This window comes from Pinus tabuliformis, chromosome Q (assembly GCF_031772625.1).
Source record: "Pinus tabuliformis cultivar Carrire ecotype Pingquan chromosome Q, CPIR1, whole genome shotgun sequence".
In the NCBI taxonomy this organism is placed as follows: Eukaryota; Viridiplantae; Streptophyta; class Pinopsida; order Pinales; family Pinaceae; genus Pinus; species Pinus tabuliformis.
Window position 1 is genome coordinate 4,474,725 of NC_142296.1, and position 20,527 is coordinate 4,495,251.

The window sequence follows — 20,527 nt, forward strand, 5'->3', positions numbered from 1 at the left end:
ATTGCCAGCATTTCCTTTTCATAAATAGCTTTCTTGAGATGTAGCCGTAAAAATACCCAATCACCTACATCAAAACTCCTTTCACTGTGATGTTGATCTACCTGTTGTTTCATTCGATTCTGCACCAAAGTGGCGTTATCCTTTAAAAGTTGGGGAACTTGTTGTTGATGCTCGATGTCATCTTTCATTGCTTGAATATTTTTCCTCTTGATATGTCCTTCTATCTTGAGAGTTTTAGGAGTGGTAATTTCTTCCAATGCATTACAAGATATGGTCGGATTCATTTCTTGATGCTCAATGTGATCTTTCACTTCTTGAACATTTTTCTTCTTGATATGCCCTTCTACCTTGATAGTTTGAGGAGTGGTAATTCTGGCCAATGCATTACAAGATATGGTCAGATTCATTTCTTCTTTCTCGATGTGATCTTTCACTTCTTGAACCTTTTTCTTCTTGATATGTCCTTCTATCTTGAGATTTTGGGGTGTGGTAATTCCTACCAATGCTTTACAAGATATGGTCAGATTCATTTTTTCTTTCTCTGGGGTTGGTTCCTAGTGTATATCCTCTTCTTTTAATGTTTCTTGATCCTTTTCTTCCTCCTCTTCATAATCTATGTAAAATAATTTCTTCTCGACACACTTATGACCTTTACTGTATTTGCTATCACAATTGTAACAAAGCCCTTTTTATCTTTTCTCTTCCAATTGTTGTGGTGTAAACCTTGTAGGTTGTGGAAGGCTAGGAGAAAAACACTTCCATAATTATAGTCGTGAGTGGTTGGATTCCTTGTTTCCATAATTTCTCTTTCAATTTTTCTTGCCAACCTGAATGCCTTCTCCAATGAATCAGGTTCCCAAAGATGAACCTCATGTTGAATGTTATCCTTTAAAGTCCTTATGAAGACATCAATCATTTGCTTCTTTGGAATATCATTTACCCTTATATTCAATTTTTGGAAGTCCTCAATGTGCTCTGCCATTGAACCCTTTTGTTTGAGATTTATCAATTGGCTAAATAAGGTGTTTCTCTTTGTATCCTCATAATGTGCTATCCTTTCCTCCGTGAAAATTGACCACGTGACAAGTGGTTTACGATAAAAAATCCCTTCATACCATAAAAATTGATTCAGTTCTAAATATAAAGATGCAATACATACCTTTTGTAACAGTTTCACCTCATGTAGATCAAAATATTGCTCCATCTATAGTATCCAATTTAACGGATCCTTGCCATCAAACTTCCTCATATCGCCTTTTCTTGATTTTAGGAGCTCTATCTTGAAATGACTAAAACTTTGTAATTTCAGATCTCCAAGTTCTGAAATTGCGTCCTGCAGTAGCCCTCTGAGTCCTCTTTCTAACCCTGCAAGTCTAATCAACATTGGATTCTACAAGGAAGATTTATGTCAAATCTCCCACAATGATGTTAGCCTCACTCTCTTAAAAATCAAGAATAAATCCAATTATTAAATTAAATAAATAAAATCATGAGAATTCCTCAAACCAAGGATTCTAGTTTGGATGAGAGATTCTCTCCAACTAGCTCTCCTAAATTAGTGTGTAAGTTGAGAAATTGTCTCAAACAAGTGAGTCTAAGATAGACGCACTATCTTAAGACCACCTGCTCATGTATTTAAATGTATTATTAAATTATTTGAATATGAGAGAATTAAATGAGTATGAGAGACCACATGATGGCTCTCTACCTTTTCCGCAAAAAAATAAATAAATAAATAAAAATAATAAAATAAAATAAAATTCTGAAGAGAACATGAATCAGCTGCATGTCTAATTCATCTCTAAATGTCACTTAACAACTCCATCACGTGCCAAGCTGCAAAAGGATCCAACTTTCCTTTGCTTGAAAACGTCATCCGATGTCCACTGACACAATTTGATGAACGCCCACTGGCGTATTTACTGATGATGATCGCCCACTGGCTGATGAAGATGCCCACTGGCTACTTCGTTGATGTTGTCAAGACTTTCAGTCTGACAACCACTTATCAATTCCATTGACATTTCCCCCCCTTTGTTAGCTGAAAGGAGAGGCAATCGTCTCCAAAATATATCTGAACTCCCCCCTTGTAGGTGTAGGAGTGTTTCACTAGTGTACTCCCCCATTCAACGGCACGAGAGTACCATCTTCATTTGACTGTGGGCTGCAATATGTGTGAGTGAATCCGATTGTAAAACTTGTACAATCTTCTAGTATTCTAGTATTCTATTCTTCAAGTGAGCAATAAGAATTAAAGCAAGCGAGCATGCCATTCAAAAAATAAAGCAAGCGAGCGTGTCATTCAAACAATAAAGCAAGCGAGCGTGTCATTCAAACAATAAAGCAAGCAAGCATGTCATTCAAACAACAAAGCAAGCGAGCGTGTCAATCAAAAAACCAAGTAAGCGAGCGTGTCAAAATCAAGAGCGAAAGTTCAAAGCATGACATCTACAATAAACGAGCTAGTGTGAAGTTGATTGAAGCATCCACAAAGTGTCAGTGAAGCATTCAAGCAAAGCGATCATCATCAAGCGAGCGTGAAATCAAAAGTTCAAGCAACCAAGTTATAAACCTCTAGCAAGTGCTTAAAGCATCAGCAAAAAGCAACAATACAAGCGAGCCTGAATTCAAAGTAAGCAAGCTAACATGGCGACAAGCATTCAGTTGTTAAAGATTCTTAACAATTTGATCCTCTCAACTAATGAAGTCATGGTACAAATCAGCAAAGCCACTCTTTCTAGTTCAGTAGAGCGAACTTGTACGAAGTGCCACATGTCACTGTGTAAAATTAGGACCTAAAACCAATACACAGAAAACTACAGTCTGTCCTCTTTTTGTAACTTCTTACGAGATTTAAATCTGATGCTCAAAGAGAAAGTTATGACGATTTTCCCAAGGTCACCTATTTGGGATGTAATTCGGGAGCCTACACAAACCCTAAATGTCTTGGATCTCCGAAAATATAACAAAAAAAGATCTGAAATTTGGGCCTGAGATTCACCAAGTTTTCGACTCAAATGGGTTTTAATTTCAGAGTCTAAAACATTGTAGAAAAACAATTATAGTGAAAATTCCACGATGACCTGTTTGAGATGGAATTTCGGAGCTTGCAAAAACCATGACTTCCTCAGATCATATCTCTGCAAATATAATGAGACAATATCTAAACTTCAGACCCGAGGTTCATAACAATTTCGTCTCAAATGGGTATTTTTTTTATCTTCTGAAACGTCGCAGAAAAAGAGATATAGGGAAAACATGACAAAGACCTGTTTGGAGCGGCGAAACCCTAGAATCCAAAGCTCTAATACCAAATGTTATGAAACCAGCTCACAAAAAGATAGAAAAGATAGATAGACACCTTCAAAATAAGCCTCTTTGAGGGGGAAACCTCCTTTACATTACACAAATGAACAATTCTTGGATAATACAAATGACAAGACCTCCTTTCTATATATATGAGTCTAAGGGGTCATAATATAATCAGAGCCGACATAACAATAATAATGTAAGGGCACAATAATAACAATAGTGGGCTTCTATGGGGAACCATAATAACAATGTGGGGACTACATGGGCAAAACAATATAATAAGGGGGTTGTACTAATAACAATAAGGGGTTACACTAGTAGTATAGGGACCTAACATATCATCACTTGTGTATAAGTTTTGATCCTTCACTAGCATCAATAAATATGCTATCAAAATTGAGTAGAAATTGAAGTAGAAAAATAAGTAGGAGTTTTTGTATGTAAATCCATTACAGTAGAAGCCTAGAAAAGGTGGGCCAAACCATGGACAAACTTGCATAATAAGGGACAGAATGATAAGATCCAACCTCAAGACAACCCACCCAAGCCACAAACAAAGAAGAGTAATGGGAATTCAAAAAAGACATTGGAAAGTGGTGTGTGTTCCACAAAAGCCTCTGGCACAATGACAATGAAACTTGATCAAAACAATCATTGTTGGTCAAGCTTAAAGAAAGGAAACAAATTTTGGCTTTGATTCTAATTCAAAATAGGATAAAGAAAAATAGATCATTAATGCAGAACCCAAAAACCAAAAGAGCCAGAGGATCCTAAAGAGGGGGAGTGCCTCTTCCATTCAAATATGTGGATGAAGGGGACCCCATTACATTTCATTGTTGAAAACGGGAGCCAAAGAAGCTCATCTCTGCTAAGGTCATCAAGAGATTTAAGTTTTTTATAGTGTCACACCCCATACCATACACTATTGGTTGGTTGAGCCATGAAAGGGACACTTGTGTCAACCAACAATGTCACCTACCATACGGCATCAATCCCTTCAAAGGTAACGTATTGTGTGATGTTCCCCACTCAAAGTTTGTGATGTTATTTTAGGGAAACCTTATATGTGGAAATATCATGTTGTTTATGATTCTCCTCCCTTTCATGTCGTTGTTACTCATGGATGACATCTCTACAGGGTACCAGAGGTAGTTCCAACTACTACAATTTCATTGATCTCAGCAAAAAAAGGTCGAAAGGTAATCTCTCAAATTGCAAATTTTGTCCTCTTCATGGTTAAGTAGTAAGGTGAAAGGAAGGTCACTATCACCACCATAGCCTCAGCAAAGTGCCTCTCTACATAATATAAGTAGGTGGACATGATTGTAGAGATATGCAGAGATATATTCACTCCACTTGTTAGGTCCCTATAATACTAGTGATTCCCCCATTACTATTGTCATTGTAGCCCTTATTGTTATTGGTGTGCCCCTATTGTCCCCATATTGTTATTGGTGTGCCCCATAGAAGCCCACTATTGTTATTGTTGTGCCCTTATATCATTATTGTTATGTCAGCGTTGATTATATTGTGACCCCTTAGACTCATATATATAGAAAGGAGGTTTTGTCATTTGTATCATCCAAGAATTGTTCATTTGTGTAATGTAAAGGAGGTTTCCCCCTCGAAGAGGCTAATTTTGAAGGCATTGATCTATCTTTTCTTCTATTTTGTGAGTTGGTTGCATAACATTTGGTATCAGAGCTTTGGATTTTAGGGTTTTGCTGCTCCAAACAGGTCATCGTGGAATTTTCACTATAACTTTGTTGTTGCGACGTTTCAGAAGCTAAAAAAACCCATTTGAACTGAAATCGCGGTGAACCTCAGGTCTGAATTTCAGATCTTGTCTCGCTATATTTTCATAGATATGATCCAAGGAAGTTAGGGTTTTTGCAGGATCCCGAATTATATCTCAAACAGGTGACCTGAGGAAAATCATCATAAATTTCTTTCTGAGCATCAGATTGAAATTTCAAAAGAAGTCACAAAAATAGGACAGCTTGTAGTTTTCTTTGCATCCATTTTAGGTCCTAAGGTTGAAACAGTGACACGTGGAACTTCGTACAAATCGGCTCTACTGAAATAGTCTATAATCAGTTCATCATGGGAGATTTGGCATAACTCTTCCTTGGAGAATCCAATCTTGATCAGACTTGCGGGGTTGGAAAGCGGAGTCATAGGGCTACTACAGGACATAATTTCGGACCTTGGAGACCTGAAATTACATATATAAAACAAAATCAATATCGAGCTCCTACAAAGTGAAAAAAGGTGTGTAGTTTTTTTAAAATTTTGCATAAGTTTGGTTTGAAAAATTAGTTTGAAGGAATTCAAAGGGCATAGTGAAGCATTATTATCATTAATTGATGCCCCGAAGAAAGAAAATGGAAAAACATAGTAAGCAACCTAAAATATCTAGCATGACTCATGAAGAAGAGGAATAATTGCAACATGATATATCAAAATTACAAGACCAAGTGCAACAAAATTCACTCTCACAAAAAGTAATAGAAGCTAAGATGGATAGTTTAAAGAAAGGCGTGGAAGCTAATATGGATGGCGTGGAAGCTAAGATGGCTGGTATAGAAGAAAAACTTAAAGGAAACAGGGAAGATTTGAAGATAGATTTGACAAATTTTGTACAAGAAATGCTTACTAATGGCAAAAGGGTAGTAAAGGAAACTCATGAGAGAACAAAAGAAATGTTAATCATGATTTCATAGACTTTAATGGTGGATTGAAGACCCACGATGTTCCAAAGATTGATATGAGGAAGTTTGATGGAAAGGATCCCATAACATGGATATTACAGATGGAGCAATATTTCGATCTCCATAATGTGCAAAATGCATAAAAGGTATGCATTGCAACTTTACATTTGGAACCAATTTGTATGGTATCGATGGTTTTTCTCTCGTAAACAAATTGTCATTTGGGCAATTTTTACGGAAGAAATGATAGCACATTATGAGGATACAAAAAGCAACACTTTTTTTAGCGAATTGATAAATCTCATACAAAAGGGTTCAATGATGGAGCACATTGAGAACTTCCAAAAATTGAATATAAGGGTAAAATATATTCCAAAGGAGCATAGGATTGATGTGTTCATAGGGACTTTAAAGGATAACATCCAACATGAGGTTCACGTTTGGGAAATTGATTCATTGGAGAAGGCATTAAGGTTGGAAAGAAAAATGAAAGAAAAATTATGGCCACAAGGAAGCCTACCACTCACAACTATAAAGATGGAAGTGTTGTTTCCCCTAGCCTTCAACAACCTACAAGGTTGACACCACAACAATTGGAAGAAAAAAGAGCAAAGGGGCTTTGTTACAGTTGTGAGAGCAAATACACTAAAGGTCATAAGTGTGCTGAGAATAAATTATTTTACATAGATTGTGAAGAGGAGGAAGAAAAGGAGCAAGAAATATAAAAAGAAGAGGGTATACACTAGGCACAAACCCTAGAGAAAGAATAAATGAATCTGACCATATCTTGTAATGCATTGGCCGGAATTACCACTCCTCAAACTATCAAGATAATAGGACATATCAAAAAGAAAAAGGTAATAGTGTTGATTGATTCAAGAAGTACCCATAATTTTGTTCATTGTAAGATAGTCGAGGAATTGAATTGCTTCCTATATCCAGCACCAGAGTGTCAAGTGATGGTTGCAAGTGGAGGAACCATAAATTGCTCTAGAAAGTGCCATAATATCAAGATATCCATGGGATAATATGTATTGAATAGCCCAATGCTTTCCATTACAAAGGGTGGTGCTGATGTTGTACTAGGAGTCTAATGGCTACAATCCTTGGGTACAATAGCTTTTAATTTTCAAGAACTTTTCATGAAATTTTCTTCGGAAGGAAAGGAAGTTGAATTAAGGGGTATCACAGGGAAACCAGGAAAGATAATCAGCTCTAACGAAATGACAAAGCTTCTAAAGGAAGAACAATGAGGCATAATTACACAATTATGTTCATTAGAGGTTCCCACATCAAAATCATCTATTTCTCCAGATCTCCAAAAAGTCTTGGACAATCATTCCAAGGTATTTGAGACTCCCAAAGGCCTCCCACCTATTCGTGATCATGATCATGCTATTCATTTGATTCTAGGAAGTGTTCCTCCAAACATCAGGCCTTACAGATATCTCTATGCCCAAAAGAGTGAAATTGAACGTATGGTTGCAGAAATGCTAAAGTTTGGTATAATTCAACCTAGTCAAAGTTCTTTCTTTGCTCCAGTAGTATTGGTGCACAAGAAGGATGGGTCATGGCACATGTGTCTAGATTATAGGGAGCTCAACAAGCTCACTATTAAAGATAAATTTCCCATTCATGTCATTGATGAATTATTGGATGAATTGCATGGATCAATTTACTTCACCAAGTTGGATCTTTGTTCAGGATATCATCAAATCAGAATGAATACTGAAGACATTCCAAAAACAGCATTTAGAACTCATGAGGGTCACTATGAATTTTTGGTCATGCCTTTTGGCCTTACCAACGCACCTTCTACATTTCAAGGCTTGATGAATTCCATTTTCAAACCATTCCTTAGAAAATTTGTGTTAGTATTTTTTGATGATATACTAATCTACAGCAAGTCTTGGAAGGATCATGTTCAACATGTTGACAGGGTGCTCAAACTATTGGAGGAGAAACAATTATATGCAAAAAGCTCGAAATGTTTCTTTGGAGTACAAGAGGTGGAATATCTGGGTCATATTGTATCTCATGAAGTTGTGAAGGTAGACCCTAGAAAAATTAAAGCCATTAAGGAATGGAAAATCCCCACATCCATAAAGCATATGCGAGGATTTCTTCGGTTGACAGGGTATTATCGCAAGTTTGTTAAGAATTATGGGCGAATAGCAGCACCTCTAACAACATTATTGAAGAAATATGCATTTTCATGGACTCCAAAAGAAACAAAGGCCTTTGAACATCTTAAAGAGGCAGTGTGCCAAGCACCAATCTTAGCTACGTCGGACTTCACAAAAACCTTTATTGTGGAATGTGATGCCTCAAGAAATGGAATTGGTGTTGTTTTAATGCAAGAAGAAAGACACGTTGCTTTCGAAAGTCATCCAATCAAAGGAAAGTATTTACACAAAGATATTTATGAGAATGAAATGTTGGAAATACTACAGACACTTAAGAAATGGCGACCCTACCTAATGGGAAAACACTTCAAGGTAAAAACGGATCATGATAGTCTTAAATACTTTTTAGAACAAAGAGTGCCTTTAGAAGAGTAGTAAAAATGGGTCACAAAGATGTTGGGTTATGACTTTGAAATCATCTACAAAAAAGGGAAGCAAAATTTTGCGGCAGATGCACTCTCAAGAAAGGATGAGGATGTGGAAGCATTGCTTTGCGCCATTTCTATTATCCAACCAGATTGGATAAACGAAGTAAGGGATGACTGGAAGAGTTACGAAGAAGTGTGGGAACTCATTCAAAAGTTACAACAAGATCCCAGTACATCGAATACATTTAGCTGGAAAAATGATTCGTTATGGTACAAAGATCACTTATACCTATGTAAGAATTCCCAACTCAAACAAAAGATTCTTATGGAATTTCACACGTCTCCCTTAGGAGGGCACTCAGAATTTTTAAAAACTTACAACAAGGTTAAGAAGGAATTTTTTTGGGATGGCTTTAAATTAGATATTCAAAAGTTTGTGGCGGAATGTTTGGTTTTCCAACAAAATAAAGTTGAAACAATTAAGACCCTAGGTCTATTACAACCTTTATCCATTCCTAGCCAACGTTGGGAGGAGGTTTCAATTGATTTTATCACAAGCTTACCCAAGTCTGAAGGAAACAGTGTCATCATGGTGGTAGTTGACAGACTTACCAAGTATGCACACTTTTGTGCATTATCACATCTATTTAAAGCCAGTACAGTTTCTACTGCATTTATGGAAACAATTCGAAAGCCACATGGAAACCCAAAGATTATTGTAAGTGACAAAGATTCCATTTTCACTAGAAATTTTTGGACAGAATTAGCTCATAGTTCATCTTATCATCCTCAATTTGATGGACAAACTGAGATAGTAAACAAATGTTTGGAAGGATATCTTCGTTTCTTTATATCTGATAAACAGACACAATGGGTCAAATGGTTGTCTCTGGCTGATGGTGGTATAACACTTCCTTCCATACTGCAGCAAAAATGTACCCATTTATGGCACTTTATGGATATCATCCACCATCCATCACATCATATTTAAGGGAAAATTCTAAGGTTCAAGCAGTGGAAGATCACATCGAGCATCAACAACAAGTTCTCCGACTCTTAATGGATAACCTCACTTTGGTGCAGCATAGAATGAAACAACAGGCAGATCAACATCACAGCGAAAGAAGTTTTGATGTAGGTGACTGGGTATTCGTATGGCTACAACCATATAAACAAATGTCCCTTAAGCAAGCTAAGAAGGATAATAAATTATCACCAAAGTATTATGGTTCGTAAAAGGTGTTGCAAAAGATTGGTACTATGGCATACAAATTGGAGCTTCCTACAACTTTCCAAGTGAACCCAGTTTTCCATGTTTCATGCTTAAAGAAGGTTATAGGTGACAAACTCCCAGTTCAAACAATACTGCCAGAACTTGACGAGGAAGGAAAAATCATATTGGAACCTGAAGCAATCACAGAAACAAGAACTCGACAGCTACGAAATCGATCAATTTCGAAGTATCTCATCAAGTGGAATAACTTACCTACTGAAGATTCCACATGTGAGGGTGAGAATTTTATACAGAAGCATCCAGAACTACTCAAGCGTTGAGGACAACACTTTTTTGAAGGAGAGGGGCATGTTAGGTCCCTATAATACTAGTGATTCCCCCATTACTATTGTCATTGTAGCCCTTATTGTTATTGTTGTGCCCCTATTGTCCCCATATTGTTATTATTGTGCCCCATAGAAGCCCACTATTGTTATTGTTGTGCCCTTATATTATTATTGTTATGTTGGCTTTGATTATATTATGACCCCTTAGACTCCTATGTATAGAAAGGAGGTTTTGTCATTTGTATCATCCAAGAATTGTTCAATTGTGTAATGTAAAGGAGATTTCCCCCTCGAAGAGGTTGATTTTGAAGGCGTTGATCTATCTTTTCTTCTATTTTGTGAGCTGGTTGCATAACACCACTTTTCATGATGCCCATGCACTGTTAGGTCAAACACTCATATGACTTGATACCTAGTACTCTGTTACCCAATGGCCCAGTTTATAGACACTCTCTCTTAGAGATGAGGAATTAGAATGTGAGATTCATGAGAACATCTAAAAGGGCTACATTTGGCCAAGCCCCTCACCTAGCGGGTGTACAATTGTGTTGGTGCAAAACATGTGCAAATGGAGGTGTTGATGTTTCGAAATGGGTTGCTCCAAACACCAACACCTTTGAACTTCTTGGTGGCTTGTGAGAAGCATTGGGTACACTTTCCTTTATGTTTTAGGACACACGAATATAGTAGAGTCTACGCCAAGACTATCGCAACTCAAACCTATCGCCTTTGTTGAGAGAATCATGACTCTCGAGAAAGAGTCCTAGAGCACTCAATCTCGTCTTTGTTGAAGTTGTAGCCCTCAAGGAAGAATCTTGAAGCTTACAACTTGATAAAAGAAATGAAAAGTAAAACTAAAGACAACAACTACCTAACCCTAACAATTTACAAGATTAAACTACAATATTCCTTTAATGGAAGAGAATATACTTAAAATAAACACCCTCTTTTTGAAAAAAATATATTTTAGTAATTAAATTTATAAAATTAAAAAAAAGAGGGAATTTATTTATTTATTAATTATTGTATGATTTAAATTGTTGTTAAATTTAAATTATTACTTTGCATTCTTTATATTTGTGCATGTAAAATTGAATATTAATCACATAAAAAATACAAAATAAGTCTATACATAATAATTTACTTGAGAACAATTAAATAAGAAGAATTTACCATCTATTAAAATTTCTAATTAAAATATTACAAACTATATGCAAAGAGTTAGTATAAAGAAATAAGATAAAACAAAATTATATTACGTAATACCCTTAAGGCACATAAGTGACTATACAATGAAGTTAATTAAAAGGATTGGCAGTGACATTCATGCATAAGAATTGTATTTTTTATTTTTATTTTTATATTTTAATTTTTTTTAATGTTTTTCATTATTTATTTTTTTAATGTTTTTCATTATTTAGTTGCAATAATGAAAATAAATTTTTCAAAAGACTAACGAACCATCCACAAAAGGTAAAATTGAATTACAACCAAACAAACCTAAACACAGGAACTAAGACCTAGAAAAAAGATGATAACTAGCATGAAATAAACAAATACCTAGCATGAAATAAACAAATACCTAACGATGAGTCCAATGTGCGTGTAATATGCATTTGACCTTTTCTTTTAATCATATTTTTATTTGAAATGTGTCAGGTTGTAATTTCATCCGTACATGAATTAGGTTAGGTATTGGCATAGTTATTTGCACAAAGAAATAAAGAATTAGTAATGTTTCAAGGGTGTAAAGAGAGATTTATAGAAATGTTAGATTGAAAGAATTGTATTTTGGTTTAAAATAATAAATGTTATAATAATTCAATCATTCAAACTCAACCTAATCAATAAATTGTTCGAAATAAAATAAATCCTTAATCAAAATTATACAAATTATTATTTTTCGTTTCTCTCAATTATTTATATAATAAAATCCAATCGATCATTCAAAATAAGTCAAATCAATAAATTTCCTAAGTTAAATCCCAACTAATCGATATATAACCCAATAAAAAAATTATATTTATATGTTACAAAAAAATAAGTAAAAATTCTAATTGATTTAAATAAATCCGAAACCACTGAAATTAAAAATTACTATTTATGATTAAGCATTGGAATTTTTAACATAATAGGAACACATTTTTTTCACCCAAATTAAAATTATTTTTTAATAATAAATCAAACGTTCAGCATGACAGAACTTTAGCACAGGGAAAAGAACTTGCTAAACAGTGGAAGATTTTATTTATAATTTATAATATTTAACTATTCAAATTGATATATCAAATTAATTTTTTTATATTAACATTTATAAATAAATAAAAGAAAAGAAAATATTAATATTAATCATTTATATATTTTTAAATTTAAATAATTTTTTTAATAAACTATATAAAAATAAGAATCTAATTTTAGAGATATGTTAAATAAAATAAAAAATAAGCTAAAAAGAAACCCTACTTTTCCTAAACATTTTACTTTAAAAAAAACCTAACAACACAACCAAATCAAATGAAAAACATAGAATTAATTAGTTGTCCATGCTTTATACATAAGATGTGGCATGGGAGATGTTAGTTGACAATATTGAGAAGCTTAAAGTTTAACATCCTCATTACTGTAAGTGGCATTTGCGAGGTATGTAATGTAAGTGCCATTTGCGAGGTGTGCAATGGAAAGTTTGATGGAAAGTTTGGTTTCAATGGACGTTAACCATCATCATCATTAATAAAACATGAACTCAAACATTTGCATTTTATTATATGAAATTAAAATCTTTAATTTTAAATTGAAAATCATAGGTTGAACTATCCATTTAAAAAAAAAAAAAAATCAAAATCAAAAATCAAAAATCAAAAATCAAAGGTTGGAATATAATAAATGTTATTATAGTTTTATAATATATTTTTAAATATTATTATTATGTTAGTGTTATATATAATAATGTGTATTTCAAATTAATTTAAATATATTATATTTTTTAAGAAATTTAACTTTTTTATATTGAATTATATGATATTTATTTTTATAATTCTATATTAATTTATAATTTTATTTAAAAAATGTGTTTTTTCATCAAATATAATAAATATAAAACTGTAAATTTTAATTGAAATTAATTCATTATAATTATAAGTTATAAAAATGTTTTTTTTCATCAAATATAATAAATTAAAATTTACATATAAAATTGTAAATTTTAATTGAAATTAATCCATTATAATTATAAGTTATAAAAATGTTTTTTTTCATCAAATATAATAAATATAAAATAAATATAAAATTGTAAATTTTAATTGAAATTAATCCATTATACTATAATAATTGATTGTTTTAGGTACACGATGAACTGACAGATGTAACCAGCACAACAATGACAGATGTAACTAGCACAACACAACAACAAAAAGGTAGACCAGCCTAACTAATTATTACTTGCAATTGCCCTTGCTCCAAAAAGTGCAAAACATACATATAAGTTCTTTTTTTAAATTGGAAAAATTGTAAAGGTTTTTTAAATCGGACAAGGAACGCATTTGTACATTGGTTTTGGTTTCCAAGTGTGAGCTGGTTTTGGTTTCCAAGTGTGAGAGCTGAGAGCTTAATGGATGTTTTTTTAATTAGAAAAATTGTAAAGGTTTTTTAAATTGGACAAGGAACGCATTTGTACATTGGTTTCCAAATGTGAGATCTTAATGGATATTTTGAAGCACACATCACACTGGTTTCCAAATGTGAGATCTTAATGGATATTTTGAAGCACACATCGTTCATCGTATCATTCATTTCGTTCATCATATCGTTCATCGTATTGTTCAACGTTGTTGACTGATCACCTTGAACAACATAATACCTTCCAGACAACAACATAATACCTTCGTTGTTGACTGGTCACCTTGAACAACATAATACCTTCCAGACAACAACATAATACCTTCGTTGTTGATTGATCACCTTGAACAACATAATACCTTCCAGAAAACAACAACATAATACCTTCTGGCATAATAGTATTTCTGTGGGGAAAATTAGTCTTCTACTCTTGCCAAATGTTCTTAGAGACCTATAGAAGCCAAATGGTTTTAGAGACATGCTACACTACTATGGTCTATTCTTTGTTAATTCCCGCAATGTACTTAGTAGATTGTCACACCCTTGTTAGAAATTACGGACATTCAATTAAACTTGAAGGTTATAATAATTCACGGTGTTACGTTACAACAAATGTTAGTGAATTACTTAATGTTGGGTACATTTTAATCAAATTTTATAAATTAAAATCTCAGTGGGTTTATTTCTCCTGTTAGAGTGCCTTCCAATTTTCAATTGGTTATCGATTTTGTGCATGAACTTATATAACATAATTGTCCCATAGTAATCAATGAAGTTGTGCATGAACTTATATAACACAATTGTCCCATAGTAATCAATGAAGCAATCAATTATCATATTCTCCTTCTCTTCTTTTGTGAGTTCATGTCCGCTTTCTTTTCTCTCCCGAGTCTTTTTTCGTGTGTTGTCTCAAAAATCAACATGGTTGTAATGCAATCTTCTAGAATAAACTGTGGAAGTTTACAAACATCCTAATGTTTTGAGTGGACACTCCATCCATCATCAAGGGATCCAACTAAAGCTTTTTAAAAAATGGAAAAGAATAAGCCGTTAAATAGAATAAATAGGAAATGAAAAAACTAATCATTAGGAATTAGTTATAAAATAATAATACTATTAAAAAATGGTCTATTAATATTAATACTATTAATAATTTAGATGGAATAATAGAAATTAAATAGAAAGAGAAAGGATGAAAGAGAGGGCAAGTTAAGCAGAGCAATCACTGATTTCCTATTTATTTGGTTTAAGGTCTCACTCTTTTCTATCCTTCAAAATGCTTTAATTTGATCCTCGATGATGACGGTGATGTCCACTCAAAACATCGAAATGTTTCTAAACTCCAGCACATTTAATTCCAAAAAAATACATTACATTTATTACTTACTGATTTAATTCCACAAAATCACGTTACATTTATTACTCACTGTGAAAACCTTCATGCTCAAAATCAATGTGGCATCACAGCTACAGCAATGGTAGAGATATCATTTCCAACAAAAATCTTCTGCAGCTGATTGTCATGATGTGCAGACCTTTTGTCAGCCTATCAGTGGCATTTATTGGAGCCAGCATATTGAAGATTGGCGCAGCAGCATCAGTAATGATATGTTTGAGTTGTACGTTTGAGCTAAGAATAATTGCATGGCTTAATTTATTGCAGACACTAACATTGCTTTTCCATTAAACTATTGCAATTGTTTGTATTTTTATTACCATTATGATGCTTGGAAATCGTACTATCATTTTGTAAGCTACACAAATGAATAGATTAATAGTATAATGTATGGATGTTGAATGCATTTGCCACATAAACACTGCAACAGATGAAATGATGTTGTAAGAATGCTGAGGTGACATTGCATTTTTTATGTGCTGGATAAATTGTGTTTACTACAACTTTTTTGCATCTGTTAGATACTTCTGTGGTTTTCCAATTGGTTGGTGTGACTGCTGATTTTGTGGTTTTTCATTGCAAAATTTTGAAGAAAAAGCCTTCTAGGTGTAGAATTTGATGATATCACACAAAGCATTTCTCCGGATTTGAGGTTTCCTTACCACTGCTATTGAATCTGCCACTTCTGCTAAATTTGCTACTTTTTCATGAAAAGTTAACATAACTAGGGAACCATTTTTGCTTTAGAATATGAAACATTTAAGAGACCACTCCAGAAGATGATGTTGCTGCCATCATGAAGAAGTAGTTAATGGTAATAAGAATACATTTCTGCTGAAAAAATCATCATTTTGGTTTGTTTTCTGGAGGCTTTAGTGACCAGATGCCAATTACACAAGTTCATTGTTGCTCCTGTCCAACGACTACTATTGATGTTCGCTGTTATCTGAAGGCAACAGGTTGTCTCTTCAGATTCCAGGTATTCTTAAAACTTGATCATCAAAAAGACAAAGAGAAAAAAGTTGAAGGTAGAGTTCGTTGTTGCTCCTATCCTTGGATGCTATTCATGTTTACTACTATCTAGAGGCAGCAGATCGTATCTTTAGATTCACGGTATTCTTACAACTTTATCATCAAGAAAACAAAGAGGAAAAATATGAAGGTATCGTATATGTTATTTTCACGCTGCTGATTGGAGAAAACCATTGTTGTTTGTATGGTCTATCACATGAATATGGATGACTACTAGTTGATTGTAGCATTGGAAGATTGTTGGTACGATAAGGGAGTAAATTTATTAAACGGAAAGTGTTGTTTGGTTTGCTGGTCACACATTGAAACCTCTGGTTGACAGGGTGAAACAGTTCATTAAATGTTCCCTCAGCACAACCAACAAAAACTGGGTTTTGGTGTTTGAAGTCAGGACTAGATTCTCTGTCCTTGCTTTTTTCCAAAGAGTTGAAACTGACACACAGGGTTGAGGGTTTATTAAAACTGATATGCGTCTAGGAAGGAGCAGTTATGGCAGGACTTACACAAGGAGGAATGCTTTCTGACTACCATAAATTACATGGGAAGAATTATGTTGTTAGGGAATAAAGGATGAAGACAATTCATACATACCACAATTTAAGAGAGGCTTTGACGATTGTCACCCTATCAATTACAGATGACATATTCCCCATGTCCAGGATGTTGAGGATACCCTTCAAGATTGGGAAAAGCTTTTAGTAGTACATGAAACTCTCAAATTGTGACGCTTGATAATTTAAGAAGAAGGTTCAATAACCAATCAGCTGACATGTTAGAGATCAGTAAATTGCAGGTTGATAGAGGATAGAAGAGAGCATTGAACTTAATTATTTTAAGTAGTTTGCCTTGTTCTTTCAAAGATTTTGCAACGACTTTGACAATTATAGTAACAACACTGTCTTTGTCCTTTGAAGAGCTTGAAGAGCTCTCGCTGCAAAATGAGCAGCACAATAAACAATTTTGAGGAGGAAAACAACCAAGGAAAACGATAATGATTTTGTTGCCAAACCGACAGAAAAGGAAAAAGAAAACAGAAAATATTTTAGAACAATGTAAGAAGGAAAATTTCAGACCAAGATATGACAGAAAACCCAATCAGAAACAAATAAAGCAGGAGAGAAAATTTTCTTTCAAATTAGAATAATGTCTGATTTGTTTCTATTGTGGTGAGACAGGCTATTTGAAGAAGAATGTAGGGAAAACCTATATGATCTTTCATGTGAAAAGTTTAATAGACAAAAATAATTCTGTCGATAATAATTCAGTTGATAGGAAAGAGTCAAAGGACACATGGTACGACTCAGGTGCCACACAACACATAACAAACATAAAAGAATGGTTCACTTATCTTTTATGGACACAAGTGTAGAGAAGAGATTGTAACACACACTTGGAGATGGCAATACACATGAGGTCCACGAGTTGATTGTGTTCCTATAAGAATACCCAATAGTGAGATACAGATTTTGTTCCTATTAGAATACCCAAAAGTGAGATACAAAACAATAGTAATGTCTAGTTTGTACCTGGTTTAAAGAAGAGTTTGCTTCCTATTAGTCAAATTGCTAATCAAGCCTTTAAAATTGAAATCAACTCCAACAAGTGTGTCACTAGACATTAGAAAAACTGCTACAGGGCAGTTGCAATGGGTTTTGAAGAAGCAGGCGTATTCACATTTGCTGATACTGTAGTAAAACAGTGAGAAACGGATGCATTTGAGACAAACTTTGGCATGAGAGGTATTGGCATTTAAATAATTTTTTATCTTGATTTGTTGAATTTTTATCTAGTATGGGCATTTAATAGTTTTTATAGTCTGACTCTGCACTAAGTTAAAGAAGCACTAAGTTAAAGAAGCAGATGGAGTTTGTTCATCTTGTCTAGCCAGAAAGAAACAGCAATAAAAATTGGAAAAGGAAGCAGTTTGGTAGGTAGATTCCAAAAAGTCAAAAACACAGATTGTTGCATTGAAACCACTACATTCTTTCCATAGATTCCAAAAAACTAAAAACACATATTGTTGCATTCTTTTGAATGGAAATTCAGAAACATAAAATTAGACAGTCAAATGGCCAAAATTGCAAAAAACTAAAAACACAGATTGTTGCATTCTTTTGAATGGAAATTTAGAAACATAAAATTAGACAATCAAATGGCCAAAATTGCAACAGGAAATTGAACGAAATATCATTATACCAAAAATGAGTATTCACATAAAGAAGAGCTCAAAATAGTTCCTTTCCAGAGAAGAGCTCAAGTGAATTCCTTTCCACCAAGTACACCACAACACCAAGTACACCATAGCACACCAAGTACACCATAGCACCAATAGGTGTGAAATTGTTGGCATTATCTTGATGCCAGATTGCTCATCCTTTAATGCCAGATTTCTCATCCTTTAATAGGCGATTTACTAGTCTAAATTTCAACTATTACATTAGTCCTAGATAAAATAAATCGATAATATTTGTTTTCTGCGGAAGCAATTTCATCCTACACTATTTGTGCTTTCCGCAGCCACAAATTTCATCCTACAGGCTACAGTGTTTTATATTGCTCAAAACCAAAATCCAACAAGAAAAACACCCATTTAAAGTTCATCATTGGAATCATCATCATCAATGTCTCCTTCAGAGGAGGATCCCCCTGATTGTTGATAAACTGTTGATAAACTTTGGTCACAAGAGGGTTGCAAACATACTCCACTTCCTTGAGCTTCTCCTCGTAATCTTCCTTCTCGGCTGACTGGTTCTCGTCCAGCCATTCGAGGACCTCCTTCAATGCTACATCTATTTTCTCCTTATCATTGGAGTCGAATTTGTCAACAAGCTTGTCCTTGTCGTTAATTGTGTTTTTCATGTTATAAACATATGTTTCCAAACCGTTACAGGCATCAATACGTTCCTTGACCTTTTTGTCCTCCTCTGCGAACTCTTTAGCGTCTCTCACCATTCTTTCAATTTCCTCTTAGCTCAGTCTTCCTTTGTCATTTGTGATGGTGATTTTCTCAGATTTTCCGATGCCCTTGTCCTCTGCTTTAACATTCAAGATACCATTGGCATCCACTTCAAATGTAACTTCAATTTGAGGAACTCCCCTGCCAACATATTACAGGTTTGATTCTCCGGTCCACCAAACTCGACTCACCAAAAACAGAAACATGAACACAGGAATAGAAACGAACCTTGGAGCCGGAGGAATTCCAGAGAGCTCAAATCTCCCAAGCCGGAGGAATTCCAGAAAGCTCAAATCTCCCAAGTTCTCTACAATATTTTGTTAAACTTCGTTCACCTTCGAAGACCTGCAAAGGAAAATGACTAAGTCAATCATCCTCCCTACGCCCGTGCTATTGTAAAAATTGAAATAACCCATCAGGTAGTTTTTAGAAGAACGATATAAAATATTTTAGACCAACTTGAATTGACACGGTTGTTTGTTGGTCCTGATAGGTTGTAAACACCTGAGACTTTTGTGTAGGAATAACAGTGTTCCTTGGAATTAGCTTTGTCATCACTCCACCAACAGTCTCAATACCCAAGGTTAGAGGAGCCACATCCAATAAAAGTATTTCTGTGTTAAGCTCCATTGATTTTACACAAAAGCTACCTTGATTTATGGAATTGCAGCTTTTCTTAACTTATGGAAACCAAGTGCAGTAGTTTCCTTAAGTTAAGAAAATCAACTGCAATTACTAAATTTATAATTAGGAGCTACTAAAGTGGTCCATCACTTTGATCTGATCTCTACCTTGATTTGTGGTTTTTCTAACACATAGCTTTTAGAAGCTTGATGGAAGCTTAGCTATATGTTCATATGTTTGGTCCCCAAGCTCCTATCTCGACCCCCTTCAGTTCTACACCATCTAGCTGAGATAGCAGAGCTCGGAAGTGCCTTCAGAATTCTTGTGTTCTTTTCTTTTGCTTGGATTGAAGCTGGAGTGCTGAAGAAGTAGCAGGCAAGTGGACTGTGGCCTTCATCAAAACATCACCAATGGCTGGAGGTAACTCGTATCCCTGGGTATTAAGTTTCAGTGATTCTTTTCAGTTCTTTCAGCATGTAGAATCGTTGTTCAAGTTTATTAGAAATCTAACATTCTGCACATAAATAAAAGCAACAAGATTTCAAATCGCTGGATAAAAAACCAAAAATTCGTTCAAAACTGAACAGTATAAAACGCAGAAACTGTGGACCTACTTTACCTTTAGTTTCTTCTCCACCTTCTCCACTAAGAATGCTACCTTGCACTGCTACACCAAATGCTACAGCCTCATCAGGGTTTACACTCTTGTTTGACTCTTTGCCATCAAAACCAACGAGAAAAAATCAGTTACAGCGCCTTACTTTCAT

General features: G+C 34.4%; 1 pseudogene across 1 annotated transcript; it reads right to left on the bottom strand.

Moving 5' to 3' along the window:
- Positions 1 to 18,706: 18,706 nt before the first annotated feature.
- Positions 18,707 to 19,552, bottom strand: LOC149217989 (luminal-binding protein 3-like; annotated as a pseudogene). The gene is made up of 3 exons (XR_016249570.1): positions 19,549 to 19,552; positions 19,365 to 19,443; positions 18,707 to 19,277 (listed from the first exon to the last, which is right to left on the bottom strand). The product of XR_016249570.1 is annotated as a luminal-binding protein 3-like (transcript).
- Positions 19,553 to 20,527: the final 975 nt, after the last annotated feature.